Source organism: Oryzias latipes, chromosome 13 (genome assembly GCF_002234675.1).
Source record: "Oryzias latipes chromosome 13, ASM223467v1".
Taxonomy (NCBI): domain Eukaryota; kingdom Metazoa; phylum Chordata; class Actinopteri; order Beloniformes; family Adrianichthyidae; genus Oryzias; species Oryzias latipes.
The window spans coordinates 1169361-1185351 of NC_019871.2; the positions used below are offsets into that span (position 1 = coordinate 1169361).

The 15991-nt window shown below is 47.2% G+C and overlaps 1 protein-coding gene across 1 annotated transcript in view; it reads left to right on the forward strand.

Annotated features, from left to right (window-relative positions):
* Window positions 1–5391: 5391 nt before the first annotated feature.
* Window positions 5392–15991, forward strand: part of LOC101172006 (cilia- and flagella-associated protein 91) — a 29301-nt gene continuing 18701 nt past the window's right edge. Inside the window, exon 1 of the mRNA XM_023962031.1 lies at window positions 5392–5597. The gene's annotated coding sequence lies outside the window, so the exon portion shown is untranslated. The remainder of the gene's footprint in view (window positions 5598–15991) is intronic.

Below are 15991 nucleotides of genomic sequence, written 5' to 3' on the forward strand. Positions count from 1 at the left end.
GGGTGTTTGTCCTCTAGTTTTGTGTTCATCAGGGACGGATGCAAAAAAAGGAGCTTCTAACCAGATGGAGAAGAAAAAGGACAAGTAATGGAGTAAAAGTGGAACATTCCAGCTCCAGTGGTGTTGGGAAAGCCTGGAAATGTTGGACAGAACAGACGTGTGCTTTTGTTTGTCATGTTTTCAACATGTTGACGCAGATTATGGACTTTGTCCGTTAGATTCAACTCAAGATACAATGGTACGTGTAATGACACATCTACAGGTCCTGCTACCGCTTCACGCACTCAACTGCTTGTTGATGTAAATATTGAATTGGCTAATTGCATGGCAGCAGCTCAAAGCAGAGCAGCATGTGGTGAAAATGACCAGCTGTGATTCCAAATGAGGTTAAAATGGGAAATAAAGAAGTTCCCCATAAAAAAGAAGAAAAAAACAGGCATGTGTGCCCAAGACTCCGTCTGGTTTTAGGATCTGACTTTGAGCAAAGAGGATCTTTATTGTCTTGTTCTCACTAACCTACCAGCTGAGGATTGTCAGCATTGTCCCAACACGACCCGTCTCTGCTGCCGTTTAGGTCCCATCTTGATGAACCTCAGCTGTCAATGACAAAACCAACTGAAGATGATGTATATTGGAAATTTGAGACATTTGTAACCATAGCAACCTACTGTTTCTTGACCCTAATGATGTGCAGTCTCTGGTTTCGGAAGGTAATCCTCTCCGTCTCCGTGCCTGATGGGGGGGTAAGATGAAGTTCTGGGACTTTTTGGACACTTAGGAGAAAAATGAGTGTTAACAACAAACAAATGTCTTTGTGTCATGTGACCAGCATCCTCATGAAACTCTCACAAAGAACCGAATCAACAGATAAGGACTAAAAAAACATCTTCATCGATGGCAAACCAGAGCATCTCAAACGTCAACAAAGCTTCAGCCACCAAAAACACGTGCTCCCTTCATGATGCTGTTCATTGGACAATCCTACCAGTTCCATGTTTTCCTGCCAGAGTGGGCGGGGCTGGGCAGAAGCAGGAGGAGCCAAGAAGGAGGAACAAAGATGGAAGCTGAGGAACTTAAAAGAGAATTAAAGATCAAACCGTGATGGCATGTTTGTCAACTTTGCCTTCAGGCTGCATGTGTGTGTGTGTGTGTGTGTGTGTGTGCGCCACCACAGAGCCTAATTAGCTTTGCACAAACCCTCATTAGTCAGGAATCAAAGCAGCCATTTCATATCAACCACTGGGCTGAAGTGGGAGGAGCCTGATTTTGCGGGGAGGTTAAAGTGGGACTGTTGTTGTGGTAGCAGTGAATAGAGATGAGCACCAGGGAAACAACATATAACACTGTTACAAAACAGGTCTAAAAATGACAGATATGAAGGTGTGAGTACGATCATGGTCATACATGTTTGCTAAATTCTCCTCGAACACGCTAAGCAATTTTGTGTCATTCAGACCGAGATGCATCCTGTGATTTCTGCTAGACACAGTCTGCAGTCTGCAGAGAAAGGTCTGAGGGTGAAGGATGATGGTTGACCCCGCTGAGCTCAGAATGGTACGATCCAAACGGGACGGTACCGGCTTTCTGAAGGCACACAGAATTTGCGCTCAATGTTTTTAATCATGCATAGCATCGATTAAATACAATAAGTCACGTACTTCTCAGTGAGGAAGATGATTTGTTGACGGGCTTTAAAATGATATATTTTATTTATTTATGATGGCCTGTGATCTACACACACGTCTTTGTCCGACTGACGTAACGAGCACCTATCTATGAGATAACTTTTTCTTCCAGTGTCTTTTCTGTATTTTCTTTTACATGTTTGTTATAAACTCTTCATCTTTTGCTTTTTCACACTAGAGCCAAATGAAGAAATTCCGGTTTTACTTCCTCAGGTGCTCGAACAAAAACCTGAAGGGACAGACTTCAGTACGACTCACACCTCAGAGGCTTTTCTCACACACACAGTAGTGCACAGCGTTGTGCTGCGTACCACTTCAGCAATTTCCATTTAAACCTCACCTTATTTACTTTTCTAATCTAAACCTTGTATTGATCCACGCAGCCTGTTTGAAGCACCAAAGGGAAAGGCGGTTTAATTAAGAGCAAAATGATTTCTGAGGTTTCGTTGAGAAGCTTGTCCCACACATGCTCTGTGTCACATACCAACTCTCTCCAGGGATGTTCAAACACAGCAGGGATGTTTTCTAGCAAGGACATCATCTTCTGGGTCCAGGTGGGTTTTTCTAGCTGCAGGAGGCCAAACAACTGACTCCGAAGCTGCAGATGACACCAGGATACGAAGCTGTTTTAGGCACAAATATAGAAATGCTTATGGGTTTTATTCCTTAATGACCCAAAAAGCAACAAATTCTAACTTTAACGTGTGAAACGAAAATATGGAGTCCATGTTTGCAGACCAGTTCAGCTCCTTGTCCAGGAGGACTCCAAGGTATTTGTAGTTATCCACTACCTCCACCTCTGCTCCACCAATGAGGATGGGTTGAACCGCAGCAGGTGTTCGACGGATGTCCAGCACCATCTCCTTTGTCTTGGTGGTGTTCAGGTGGAGGCAGTTGCCTCCAGTGCACAAAGTCCTCCACCAGCTGTCTGTACTCCCCCTCCTCACCCTCCTCCCTGACACATGCCACAATTGCTGTGTCATCCGAGAACTCCTGCATGTGGCATGCATCAGAGTTGTAGTGGACGTCAGTGGTGTAGAGGGTAAAGAGGATAGGTGAGAGCACTGTGCCCTGTGGAGCCCCCGTGCTGCCAGTCAGCATGGAGGAACTGCAACTCCCCATTCTGACAAATTGTAGCCTGTTTGTCAGATATACCGTGTTAGAACCAGACAAAGACATTTACCGTGTTTTTCCAGGTTGGGATGGCACTGACGGCCTTTTCCGAAAGATACTTTTATTTATTTAGAGGCAGAAAACAGTTATGTTGGATTTTCATCTGAATGAGTTGATTGGGTTTATTTTTGAGAGTGTCAACAAAACACATCCATCTATCGGTAATCGGTAAACGTTTCCATCCATCTAACCATCATCTTCTGAACCTGCTGAATCCAAACACAGCTACTGTTGAGGGAAGGCGGTTCCACCAGTTCCTTGGAGGGCCTCACATGCACACTGAGGGGCAATCCAAAGTCCCCAATCAACCAACGAAGCATGTTAAGAAACCCGCATGCCCGATAAAAACCCAACGAGTTTTTTACGTGTCACTAATAATGTTGGGAGTCAGTGAAGTCGCAGTAATGTTTGCTTTAGCGGCGTCGGTCAGTTTTTTTTGGTGTTGCAAAGTCTGGGGTTACAGGTACACTAACTCGGCTAACATGGCTGACGTGTAGCGTGTTACCAACAAACCCTGAAGTTACTGTGAATGTAGTTAATCCGCCGTACAGTTCAGTCAGCCTTTTACAGGACAAACGTTTGAAAATAGACCAGTCATTAAAGCTGCGACCTGTAGTCCGGTGCAGAAACATTTCATCCGTTATCTGCAGATTATGGCGTGGAAGTTAAAAGTCATAATGTTAAACAGGTTTGTGAGCTGCGGCTTTGCAGCCACATCATTACCCTTCCTCCACCGTGCTTCACAGTTGTAAGGAGGTATTTTTAGTGGAATTCCAGGTTCACTTTGATTTTTATTGGCAGTTTGGCCCAGTTCATCTGAGCTGCAGCTCTTAAATCCATTTGGAAAATTGATGAACAGACTACAGATCGCTTGGTTTCATCAAACTGAGGAACCGCTGATGCTCCTATGATGCCACTGCAGATGGTGGTGTCCCATCTTACGAAAAGCTCGGCACACCTGATCACGATCAACAAAGATCCTTAGATTATCTGAACCCGAGTTCCACCGACAGCCGTCTCTCTTCAAGCGGAGCGTTTACAGCAGGTCATGTGACGCTTTGGCCCGAGAGGAGAAGCTTTTTTCTGGATGAGGAGGAGGAGCAGTGAGCTCTCCTCAGAGGTTTTCCCGCCCTGTGTCTGGAGGTGTGGCTGCTGCTGGTTTCACAGCTTCATTAGGGGAGCACGTGCATGGAGGTGCCAGCGGTCTGCTGCTGATAGTCTGACTCAGCACTCCTGCGGCTCCACGACCTTTGACGGGGCGAGTCAGATGGCTTTTATTAACCAGCAGAGGGTTTTTATGAGGTCTGTAAACGGATGAAATGAGCCGGCTTGTTTTGTTAGAAGTTTCTTCTGGATGTCTGCAAAGAAAATCTGTTGATTCAGCTCCTGTTTCTGTGGCTGCAGAAATAACCACCTCTTCTCCTTTTGGGCTCCTCCCTCGTCAGAAGATGGGAGGTGTTGAGCCTAGTGGAGGAAACAGGAGGAGAAGAGGAGGCGGCTGGATGTCAGATGATTGTCTCTGTTGTCAGAGACCTTCATTCCAGCTCAGCTCATGCAGCAGCTTTCTCTGATGCAGAGCCCTCTGGGAGGTTTGGTGCCCCTCCAGAACGGGTCTCTGCTCTCCTGCAGATGAACTCTGGTGAGGTTCTTTACAGCGTGAATGTAGACTTTCCAGGAACCAAAGGGAGCTCTGAGGAACACGACTAAAACATCAACGGATCACAACTAGAAGCAGGAACCGGATGGAGGTTTCCCCTCCTTTTGTTGGGGACTCCATCCAAATAAAAGTGGGAATCGAACCATCTCCTGCTGGTCATTAGAGGACCGACCCAGATGTTCGGTGCTTCCTGGTTTTTCTGGGTCGTGTTTTGTGCGTAGAAACTGCAAAAATACACACAGTTTCCAGACTCTGAACTGTGCTGGAGCGGGTTGGCTTCCATCTGCAGATCGGACCTTTTCAGAACAGACAAACCGTGTCACGTGACTGGACCCCTGAATTCTGGAGCGCCAAATCATCCAACATGGATTCCTGAGTGACATCATGAACGTGAAGGAGGAGTCAGAGGAGGACTGACACGCATCTCTCATGACTTCATGCTTCCAAATAAAGGAGAGGGGGGCCTTCCCCCTCCCTCTGCCCCAGTCCTCATGATGTTGCCCCATTGTTCTCTGGATCCAGCGCGCACGCGCGCGCCTGACCCTAACAATGCCTGAGGTTTGAATGGAGCGGAAAGTTGAGAGTTTTTGGCCCCCAGAAGGACTTTTGTCAGCTACTGTTTGTCTCGCGCTCATCTTCCCGCCCTCTGAAGAGAGGTGTGCACGCGCGAATCGGCGTGACAGCGTCCGTGAGGACATGAACCCCGCGAGGGAAAAAATCTCTATAAACCACTTCAATGACACGCGGGGAGGGGAGGGTTGGGGAGGTGGGGGTCTTTGTTGTTGCTATTGGCAACCATAGGCGAAGGGCGTCCTGTTCGCGCGCGCGGGTGCAAGTGCGCGCGCGTGCAAAACTTGCCAGCATTTTCTTTGCTGCGCGACGCGCCTCGCGCCAAATCCAGATCACACAATTGGCTGAGAGGGAGAGGGGGGGGACGCACGCGCAAAAGGAAAAAGAGAGAGAGGGGGAACGCACGCGCAAGAGAGAGAGAGGTGGAGGGAGTTTGGTCTTTTTCCGTCGGACGCAGCAGGTTTATTAGCTCTCCCTCCGCGCGCCTGGAGTCGGATTTACGCCGGAAAAAGGTTTGTTTTCATCTTTTCCTCCTCATCCTCACAGCGCGCGCCCACTGCTCACCCCAGACGCGTTCTTCAGCTGCACCTGGGGCTACAGGTCGCGCGAGCGTCTGTGATCATCAGCTAAGCCACATCGAGCGGCGCGCGGCACTCAGACGGACCCGGAGGAGCCGGTTCCGTTGTTTCGGATGGAGGGTCTCCGGTGCGCGCGAGGCAGTGCGACGCAGGCGTCCAAAAGACGGGGGGAGTAGTTCGGCGACGGCGCGCGCTTAAGCCGCTGAAGGTTTATTTTAGGGAAGCACCGGAGTTCATTCACGTGAGCTACCCCCGCAGGTTCCACGCACCCCCCCCCCCCCAGACATAAAACCCAACAAACCACGAAGCAGAGAAATCGACCTGAAGCCTCAAACGTGAGCGTTTTTGGAGCCGCGCGGTGCTCCTGCAGGCACGCGCAGCTCAACGGTTAATTCTGCTTCGTCTGTGCGCGCGCTCAGGGCTGTCTGTGCATTTGGCGCGAGCAGCATTGAAGTTGTCTGTGCACGCGGACTGAGCACAACAACCAAGAGACTGGGGGGGGGGTGATGGGGGGTATGCAATAGCGCACGCACGTGCTCATGGACAGACGAAATCCCATCGGGGCGCGCGCGCGTGTGTGTGAGATGTAAAGGAGGTCAGCGCGCGGAGGGAAAGCAGCTTCTTCCTTTTGTTTCGGTTCTTGTGACCATTTCGGTTTGGGCTGCCGTGACGCCGCGCGCCCCGGCACACCGGGGTGTGGGGGTGGGGGGCAGCTGCTGGTTGGGTTTCGGCTCCACCGGTTGGGTCGGTGCAGATCTGTTGTGGCTGATGCTCAGATCCATCCATCCACCACTCCGCTACTCCTCTCTCCATCAACCCCCCTCCCCGCCCCCTTCGGCTGAGTCCCGCCAGGTAGACCCCCCCTCCACCCCCTGCAGACATGTGGGGTGGCGGGCAGCCTTCTATTGTTCCTCGCGCGCATGTTGGAACCCAAACAGTCGCTTCTGTCGATCCTCTGAGCAAACCGGACCCTCCCGCCCCCCCTCTGAAGGGTGCTGCGGGTCTCCTTCCCGGGGGGTGGGGGGCGCGGTGCTTCTGCTGCTCCGTTCGTTTAATCTTTCTGTTTGTTGTTTGTGTTTACAAACAGAGCAAAGCAGCGGCGCCATATTAAAGGCTCTGCTTTAGCCCCCAAAATGGAGGGGGAGGGGGCTCCGGGGGGCTCATTAGCAATGCTAATTAGGGTTTTTGTCCTCAACTCGGTGCTTGGGCACCTGCTGTCTGGAGCATGCGCAGTACCCGGGGTCCTGAGCAGTGAGCGCACCTTTTTTGTTCCTCGGTTCTTCACAGATAAAGAAGAGATAAAGCAGAAGGAAGTTTACAAAAAGGAAAAATCTGAGGAGAAAATCTATCAAAGCATGAAAAGATTTAAAAATATTCTGAAAAAAAATATTATTTCTGATTTAGAGGAAACAGATATTCTGTAATAAAATAGTAAAATGAATCGACATGTTTGAAGCAGAACTGGGATCAAACTTTCAACTCTAGTTTGAATCTTAAAGTCTGTGTGACTGAAAGAGGAACCATCAGACATGTTTGTCTGAGGAACCCAAAGGTTACATTTCTGTGACTTCAGGGGCTTTAAGGTCACATTTACCGTCCTTCTTTAGCTGCTTCTTCATGATATTTAGAGGAAAAAAAGTCTTTTGTTGCCTCAGAAATCCTGGATCAGACTCAGACTTTTGATCTGGGATGTTTTCCACCTTCAAAACGCTGAGATGATGAAATAAGACAAACAGAGCAGAACAGGATGATGTTTGTGGAGCGATGCTTTAATGATAACTGGCTGAAAGCTCAAGGCGGACCTGTTAGAAGCTAAAGTCCATCTGTGTGGTCAGCAGGTGGCGCTGCGGTTTGTTGTCCTGATGCCTCGTCCATCATTTGTTCATATGAACTAATTTACAGATCATTTTCTGTAAAAGAAAAGAAAAACATCAAGATTCAGGTTTTGTTTCTGAAAGCAGGAGGATCAGAAATGGGCTCTGTGGCGTCCGTGGCGTTCCCGACCTTCACCTTCAGTAGCTGGGTCAGCACCAGTGACCCCGTGACCCGGACGGTAATAAAGCAGGTTTAGACGAATCCTCTGTTCAGAATCCATCACCTAGAGTTCAGCAGGAACCAGATGAGGGTACATGGAGTTTCCATCCATCCAGTTTCCAAACCCGTTTCATCCCTTTTGGGGTTGCTGGAGCCTATCCCCACTCCCTGCTGGGTGAAGGTGGGATTCCCCCTGAAGGTCTCCAGTCCATCACAGACAAATGCCACACAATAAGCTGGGATTCGAACCAGAGCCGTCTGGCTGTGTGGTGAGAGTGTTAACCGCTACCCCACCGTGTCGCCCAAAAGTTGATTTTATTTTGAATGAAAGCGAATCCGTCAGTGAACTCAGACGTCCATTTTTGACTCTCAACACGGCGAGATTGACGAGGGAGACGAGGATCTGGACGTAAACAAGAGGACCGGCAGAAGATCGGAGACGAGGGTGGAGGAAGGGAGATGCTTCTGTGAAAGCAGTAGAGGGGAGGAAGAGGAGGAGCAGGTGACCCCACTCCCAACGTTAACGTGCCACCATAACACCTCAATGCAAGGGTGGGGTCATCTGGACCCCATAAGATAGCACAAGGGTTAAAAATGTGCAAAGGATTGTGGGAAACTGGGAGAGACGGAGGACCACAAGTGCTATCAGAGAGGAAGAGGAGGGAAGGCTGAATCAGGAGGAGGAGGAGGGATGGAAATAAAAGAAGCAAACGAGTGACGACGGGAGCAGCCAAACAGAATAATCAGGAAAATCATTGAAAACTTTGCCCTCTATCTGAAGAACCTCTGAGGAGGTCCGTGAAGCTCCACCGTTCTGCTTTTTAACGTCCGTCTACAGCAGGGAGGCTCTCTGCTCACTTGCAGATGAACTCTGGTGCGGTTCACTTCAGTGGGAAGTTTGGTTTGGAGCCACATCTTCACGATGAGGCAGCGTTACAGTCCGACCACCACCACAGTGATGCACGTAGACATCAGCGTCAGCCCACGCCGTTCACACTGGACCGTTGCTACCTGACCCCGGCGCACGGCGTCACGGTTGGAAGAGGTTTGGTGGGAAAGGTCCATACGGTGTCAATCTGTTCCAGGATGTTTCCTTCACAGCTCTAATCTGATGAATGACAGACTTGGTGCTGTAGAATTCCGTCTGAGCTCAAACCGCAGTTGTTCGTTTCTCCTCCATGATCCATCCTGGTTCCTCTGACCGCCATCCATACGTCACTTTCACATCAGAGTCCCTGATGGGTCAAAGTTCAACCTGATATAACTTTCAATGCGAACTGAATGGACGATTGTTTTACACTTAAAAACGTGTGCAGCGACACGTGAACATGCGTGTTTCCAACGCGGAAGCCGGAAACACACATTTAAGAACACGGTGAACACGGTTAATAAAGTCTACCTGACTAAATGTTTTTTATATTTCGCTTAATTCTCCTCACACTTCGATGCACCTTATTTATGATGAGTTCAAACATAAACCCTTCATTGATCCGATGGGCCCTGCAGTGCTGGAAATACGGTAGTTTAGGTTGACCAACCCGTTTGACCCCTTCAAGGCTGAATACATCCGGACAGTCCTGTGCTGGAACAGGAAGTTTCCTTAGATCTATACAGAAAAAGCACATTTAAATCCATTTAAAAGAAGAAAAAGGAAATGTTTCATCATAAAATGTCTCCTCTAGGAGTGAAAACCATTTTCCACGGCCTGAAATTAAGGAACCCTAAAGGAGAATTTGTGGGCGGAGGTGGAGAAAGAAAGGTTTTTCTACTAAACGCCTGAAGAGGAACTGTAAATGAAAGAGGATGGGGGGGCGTTTGGCGAGGTCTGTGGTCGTCAGGAGGAGCAGGGAGGAGCCTCAGCTGGGGTTCAGTCAGAGATCAGAGCGGGAAAAGCTGTGAGGAGCGTGGACGAGCCGCTTCCGCGCTCATCACATGCGCATCATGAGGTGAAAGTCGGAGCGATTCACCTCGCTGCAGCTCCGTCAGGCGTGCCGCGCCTCTTCACGCCACAGCAGGCAGACTGGGCATCCATCCACACTGACCTGTGATCAGTCCAGACGCAGCGAATCAGACGTGGGTACATGACCTCCTGCATGTCTGCCGCCGCCACATGTGAGTGATTGTGAGCAGCACAAACGTATCAGCGCACATTCTGACAGCAAACACGGACCCCGTGATGCTCACCGCGATGGATTATTCCACCCTGCTTCGTTTTCCAAACAGAGGGAACATTTGTTCTGCCGCGTTTGACTCTCACCAGAGCGGCTTTCCTCTGATGGTCGTCTTGGTTCTGCAGGTGTGAAGCCTCACCTGAGCTGGGGTTTGGACCAGAACTCTGGCTCCCCTGAGGGCCAGCGTCTCTGCTCATTTGCAGATGAACTCTGGTGTGGGTCACAAATCAGAGACAGAGGAAGGTTCACACTAGAACACAGATTCAGGGGAAATTAGCGGCGTTTGACATCTTCATGTGGTTTGATTTCTGTTCATGTTTGTTGAAGGAAAGCAGGAAATCTTGGTGTCTAAAGTGACAAAATTGTTAAATAAAGATCTCCAGATCTGAGGTAAAGGGATGGAGACGAAGATGAGATGAAGATGAGAAATGACACAAAAATGAGACGAAAGTTACAAAATGTGAGACTTTAGGATAAAAAAAAACAGATTCCAGATTCAGTTCAGTGGAGAAGCTGATTTGAGTTACATGGTCCCAATCCAGCGGTTAATGCATTAACCGCTGGATTGGGACCGAAAGTTCCTTTAAATCCACTATTCTTCTTTTTTTGTGGTCAGGGATGAAACCCTAAAATTGCCTGCTAGGGGGCAGAAACCAATTGTTTTTTTCAACTCTTTTGGGTCAACGCCACATTCTTTTAAAGTGGAAGGATGCGGCCCCGCCCACAGTGACCCATTGGATTAGAGAGGTGATGTTCCATCGTAAATTAGAAAAGAAGTTCAGGACAAACTTTGGTTTTAGGCACAGGTGGCTGATTTTGTTACATGGCTAATTCTTTATGTCAGTATTTTTTTTACTTGTGAGTATATCTGACAGCGGCTACGGAGTTTGTTTTATTTGATTTGATTATTTTGTTCTTTGTTGATTTTCTTGTTTGTGCAATATAACTGTAAAATAATAATAAACATATTAAACTCTAAAAATTCAGTTCAGAGAAACTCGTTTCCTGCAGAAATGCATCTGTAAATGTTGACAGCAGACTAAACCAAACCCCAACTTATACCATCAAAAGGGCTCCATTTAACCCAAAAGCCAGAGAAATCTGTTGGAACAGCTGCAAGTGCTGCCAGAGAACAGATGCTAAATGCTAAACCAGCTGAAATGATTTAAAAGACGGCAAAAAAAAGGTAAAAAGTGTGAAGTCGTGTGTTTTTCTGAATATGAAATGAAATGTGAAGTTTTTAAAACAAAGTGTAGAAGTCCAGTTACAGATGAGTTCAGCTTCTAGAGAAATTTCAAACTGAAAGTTTGCAAGTACATTTTTACTATCATTTCATTCTTTTTCCCGCTCCTTTTCAATGGTCAGGAAACAGCAGCTTCAAGCCTTAAAAGATGAGAGAAACCAGCAGCACAGCAGGAACCTCCAGAAGCTCAGAGATGAAGCAAACGGCCGAAAAGAGTCGAGAAAAACGAACGGAAGACGCAGAGAAAGACCAGAGGAGTCTGAGACAGCAGAGAAGACGTCTCCTTCTGACCATCCAGGCTCACTTTGACAGTCCATGGCTTAAATTCAGACGATGCTCTGCAGAATTTGGGCAGATTATTTGACCAGAACCTAAAAAATGAAAATAACTCTTAAGCGATAGCATCAAATCAGCATTAAGGGAGACAGACGGAAAGCCACGGATGAAATATTTAGACGGATTTCCAAATCAGTCTTTTCTCTACTGTCATGTGTGTGTGTGTGCATGCCGTGTGTGTGTGTGTGTGCATGCCGTGTGTGTGTGTGGAATCCTGAGCGGCATGCCTTTTTGCTGAGGAAAACAGGGTCAAGCTGCAGAAAAAAACAGAAAGCGAGAGCGAGCACATGATGGGCAGATAAAGGCTTGTCTGTGTCTGAGGGGAGAAGAGAGTGAGGAGGATAAGAGGAGGAGGAGGAGGGCAGCGCGATGAAGGGCCCTCTGTGTTGAGGAAGCCAGTGGAGGCTCTGCAGAAAGCCCCCATGGTGGACAGAAACAAGGCATTTAGTCTGTGAGTTGGCCTCTTATAATGATGCCACTATGGACAGGATGGAGAAAAACTGAAATGTCCCTTTAAACGAGGGAGGGGGGCTTTTTGTGAGCAATGCTTGTAGTTTGATGGAGGTGGAGGGGCTGCTGGGTCGGGGGGGGGAGAGTTCAGGACTCGGAGCTCATCATCAAAGTCTGCAAAATTCCAAACCCGCACTTTTATTTCTGTTCTGTCCGGGTTTTGTGCCGTATAAAAAAGCCTGAATGGAACAGCTGCTTTGATTATTCTGAGCCTCTGTGTGTGGGGGGGTGGGGGTGGGGGTGGGGGGCTCAAAGTCCAGAGCTCCAGAGAAAACAGCCCCTAAAAAATACATAAATGGTTCACAAATGCAGAAAGACTCCCTTCAATAAATCAAAATCTGTTGGTGGGAGAAGAAAAAGGGATTTTGTGGTGAATTTGCACCAACTGGACCTCAGAACCGAACCGTCTCTGAGGAAGGAATGGGGGCCAAACCGGTACTTTTACAACGGTTCTGGTGCCCGTTCTGGAGCGGTGCTTGAACTGCAGCTTAGAGACCCACTCCAATCTTCTTCTGGCATTTTTCTGATGATGAAGGACAAACAGAGAAAATGAAGCTTAAAGCTGCATTTCTGAGGATTTCTTTATCAGTTGAAAACTATAAATCCTTCAATCATTGTTTACCTGTTTCTCTTTCTTCAGTATTGTATCTTCCTCCTTTTTTGGGGGCTCCACCCACCCTCACTGACTCACCCACTAGAATATAAACTCACCCACAATTGAATGGGTTAGTTCAAAAGGGGCCCAAGTCCAAGAGGTTTGTTTTTCCAGGAAATGACTTTAACTGCATAGCATAAAGGGAGGCTACACCAAATGATTCAAACTTTACCCAGATTTAGTTCCAGTTCATAGCTTACAAATGCTATAATATGAAGCACCTCACTGTAATCATTTCAGAGGACTAGCAAACTAAAGTCTCTGGACTTGGTCCCTTCTTGAATTAAACAGGGGCGCTGCCATATTGGATAACTAGTGCTGCCATCTATGGGATAAAGCTAAACCCATGAAAGAGAGGCCCAAGACCAGGAATTTAGCCCTTAATGCATTTTAAATGTCAAGCATAGTCAATACATTACAACGGACTTGGGACTTTTTTGCACATAATCAGATAGCTTTTCTTCTGAAGACCATAGAACATATAATACCTCTATTTTGAAAAATTGTGGACTTGGGCCCCTTTTGAACTAACCCATTCAATTGCTGGACATGATTAGCTAGAATTGTACAAGCAAACTGAATAGAATAAAAGTGATTGACATGTCCGAACTGAAGCAACAAAATCCAGGTTTTTATACGTCGCTTGTACATCGCTGTCGGCGCCAACGCTTTGGTACCCGTCCCAGCTCTGAGGCGGGGGTTGACAGCACCGTCCAAAGCTTTAACATCACTGCTGTGTTGCTCATAGCAGCTGAGTGGGGAGGGGTGTGGGGGGCAATATTGTTGTGTGAATCCAGTCTGGAGCCTGTTTGTGTGGAGTTTACTTGTTGGATCAGTGTGAGGTTTTACAGTCAGACTAGGACAACGATCAACACGGATCTACATGTTCTTACCTAGAACTGATGTTTTGAATATCAATGAATCATCTTAGTGATTGGTTTGATAAACGAATCTGTTCCTTCAATCGGAATAGAGCTGCGTGTGAATCAAACCAAACCTGACGAAGGTGAGACTTCAGGGCCGCGTCACACAGCCAACACGTACGTGTTGCTCTGTTTTTGCGTATGAAATGTCGGTCTGTCGTGATCCATGCGTGACAAACGTCATTCATAAGTGCGTTCGTCATCCGTCGATGACCGTCGGGGGTTTCAGACGACGGAATTTTTGCTTTATGCACATTTTGTTGCGTGATTTTTGTGAGATGCAGACACAATTTGTGTCTTTCCACGACCGCTCCTCGTATGTCTGACGGACGTTTCCCGATGCGTGACTTTTATATCACGGCGCGCTTATCATGTTCAAATATCCTAACTGACGCACGAATCACTAATCAATTAGGTGTTCTTGGCGTGGTTTACTCGTACTTGCATGTTTTAACGTGGTTCATTCCTGAGACATCTGTGAAAATTTCACGTAAAGCCACAGCTTCTCTCACTTTTTCCCCGTATATTCAAACTTCATGTGTAACATGTATGTGGCGGCTGTGCGACACACACGGCCTTTAGACTGAAAGGGTTTATGCTGCAGCGCTGGAGTGACAGACAAACTGTCAGTGACCAATCAGCTGAAATGTTGGGTTTGGAGTCGGTGAAGGAAGATTTAACCATCATCAACAGCAGATCTAAAAAACATCCATTTAAGCAGAAGCAGGAAAGGATTTGGAGTCAGATCGGTTTTAATGTTCAATTCAGGATCAACTACAGACGTTAGACTTTAGGAAATACCTTTTTTCATTTTTAGCCTTTACTTCCTGATGGTTTCCATCTTGTTTTGCAGTTTTTGGACTTTTTATTAAAGAATTTCCAGCAAATATTTTGTTAAATTCCTTTCTTGAAACAGAAAAAAAACTGTTTCCGATCCGAATCTTCAGCCTCAGTTCTTGTCAGAAACCAAAGAACGTGAAAGAACTTCTTTGTGAGACGTTGCAGGAGGAACGTGTTGGGGAAATCAGGTTTTTTTTTTTGGGGGGGGGGGTCTGCCCTTCCAGACACGTCCAGCTTTTTCTGCATCTCTGCTGATTCACCCACAACTCCACCGCAACAACAACCTGTAATTACCAAATAGCTGAGGTCACCTCCATGCGCTGACGTCCGTGGAAACGATCCTCTGAGGTTCTGCTGGAGCTGCAGCTCCTTCAGACTCGGACAGAAGTGAGAAGAAGAGGCGTCTGCAGATCTGCAGCCGAGGCTTTTCTCTGTCTGCTGCCCTGAACGAGCACAGACTCACTGTGAACAGGAAGTTTGTGTCATTCTCAGGACGTCAACATCCCATTGTAGAAATGGGACCTTTCTTTGGTCTTTTCTGAATCATTGATGAGTAGTTTTCCCGTTGTTGGTTCTTTCCTGATCACGTGTTTGTCTCTGGACTTTAGGAAAACGGTGCAGAAGATTTAGAGAAATTCTCCTAAGAGACGGGAGTCATAGACGTTTCCACACCAGACAATCTGCAGAGACGGTTTTCTTAGCTGTCACAGAACACAGGCTCCACTTTTACCGCATTTACAGTAGGCGGCAGTGCGCCGCGTTTTCATTGGTTCACCATAAAATGACGGAAGAGGTGCTTTGGATGCTAAAAGCGTGTTTTTTTTTTAGTTAAATGTTATTTGGAGTTGTGCTCACATTCTGATTTGACAATAATCTCGTTTATGACCCGAATTTCACGCACCGGCAGCTTTGGTGAACCACGCCCAACAGGTGTGGCGTCAGACGGTCCACTGTCGTCACCACATCCGCCAATCAAACCACACTTTGGATTCATGTCAGGAGCGGGACGGAAGACCTGATGCTGTTTATTTTCACGAGTCACTTTATTATTTTTTTATTTTCCCGCTCTCAACACACACATAACAAGTTCTCAGAGCCTTTAGGAATCTGACCAGCAACTTTCTCTGATACTTTTAGACATTTTGGAGGCGACAAGGTCAAACACCTTTTATAAAAATTCTCAACGGGTGCAGCAGCCAGTAAGTCAGCCCCTCCCACATCCAGTATGCACACCCCAGACAGATGTATAGATTTAGAGGAACAAGAATTACAGTTACTTTAACTTTGTTCTTGCAGTTCTGTTTCAAGTAACTGCTTCTAAACAGACAACTCCACAGGTTGGCATTATGGGATGTTTTACAGGGAAAAGTGGCTCGTTGTGTGCTTTGTTTGTCTTTAAGTTAAGGTGAAGCTGTTTGGAATTCTCCCCTCAGAGGGAATCAGTGATTGCTGGGATTGTTGTGAAGACGTTGCAGGCCAGTCGTTCAGTGAGCTTTAGCTTCTTCTGTGGAGTCTAGCGGTTGGTTTTTAACAAAAGCACGTGTGTTCACCTTTTAGCAGCTATCCAACGGTTCACACTGACACTTAAGGGTCTGCAGCTCCGCCGCCGCCATGGA